General features: G+C 40.7%; 1 pseudogene across 1 annotated transcript in view; it reads left to right on the plus strand.

The window, feature by feature from the left end:
- LOC111665710 (Ig kappa-b4 chain C region pseudogene) overlaps nt 1-1,142 on the plus strand; it is a 1,604-nt pseudogene that overhangs the window by 196 nt on the left and 266 nt on the right. Inside the window, exons 2-3 of the transcript XR_015438118.1 lie at nt 32-109; nt 919-1,142. The exon at nt 919-1,142 is cut by the window's right edge and continues 266 nt beyond it. The product of XR_015438118.1 is annotated as an Ig kappa-b4 chain C region pseudogene (transcript). The remainder of the gene's footprint in view (nt 1-31; nt 110-918) is intronic.

Here is a 1,142-nt window from a genome sequence, read left to right on the forward strand (position 1 = left end):
GAGTCAGAGAGCCGTGTCTCTCTACAGTGAGAGGTTTTTGTACGACGGCTCAATGACTTTGTATCACTGTGGTGGACTTTTGGTGGAGGAACCAGACTGGATGTTGGAAGTAAGTTTTTACACAAATACTAAAGAAACATTAATGTAACGTAATGTTGTAAATTCAGTTTCTAAATATTTGCAGCAGATAAAATGATGGTGTTTATTCATCAGACTTTGAGTATTAATGTTTTTATTTCTCCTCCTTCATCATGGAGGTGAACTCAGAGCAGCTTTACTGAACTTTTCTTTACACATTCCTGTCATGCTGAAATTGAAGTTCAACTGTACAAAAGATCAAACTTTAATTATTTTCAAATATGTTTTCTAAAATGTATTTATACATTTAAAACTTAAACGACATTTAATGAATTAAAATTCACCTCATTTAGATGAGAATTGAAAAATGTTGTCATGCTGCACATTATGTAAAATCTGACATTGCTTCATGCTGTCATACTCTGTGTCCAATGTAGTTTGAAATAACTTCAAAACTTTTTGAAACAATGACTGAATTCAACATGAGGAACATTTGATGGTTGTCAGATTATTTTATGTATTTGCTTGTTTCCTCTGAAAAGTTTTTGATTCGAACATTTTTCATTATTTTTATGAAAGAGTTAAAAAGAATTGTGCCAAATCTCCTTCTGGTGTTTCCAGTGTAGTTTGATATATTTCAGGTCAAACTGTATGATGATTGTCTCTGTGCTGATGTGCATGAGAGGCTTCTTAAAGGGAAGTGAAACAATGTGAGTGAGTGACTGGTGGAGCAGAAAAACCATCTGACAGAAACTCCTAAAGGAGGAAATCAACTCTCGCACAGTAAAGGTGTCCAGGTGTCTGCTGTTTGATTGACAGATTCTGATTGTTGTCTCCTAGGTGACGCCCGTCCCACCCTGACGGTGCTGCCCCCCTCCAGTGAGGAGCTGCAGCAGGAGAAGGTCACAGTCCTGTGCCTGGCCAACAAGGGCTTCCCCTCAGACTGGAGTCTGGCCTGGAAGGTGGAGGGCAGCAGCAGCAGCAGCAGCTGGGAGGAGAGCAGGAGCCCCGGGGTGCTGGAGAAGGACGGCCTCTACAGCTGGAGCAGCACCCTGAGGCTCCCT

This window comes from Seriola lalandi, unplaced genomic scaffold (assembly GCF_002814215.2).
Source record: "Seriola lalandi dorsalis isolate HSWRI2012SDOR001 ecotype SW California unplaced genomic scaffold, Sedor1 jcf7180002054657, whole genome shotgun sequence".
Lineage (NCBI taxonomy): Eukaryota > Metazoa > Chordata > Actinopteri > Carangiformes > Carangidae > Seriola > Seriola lalandi.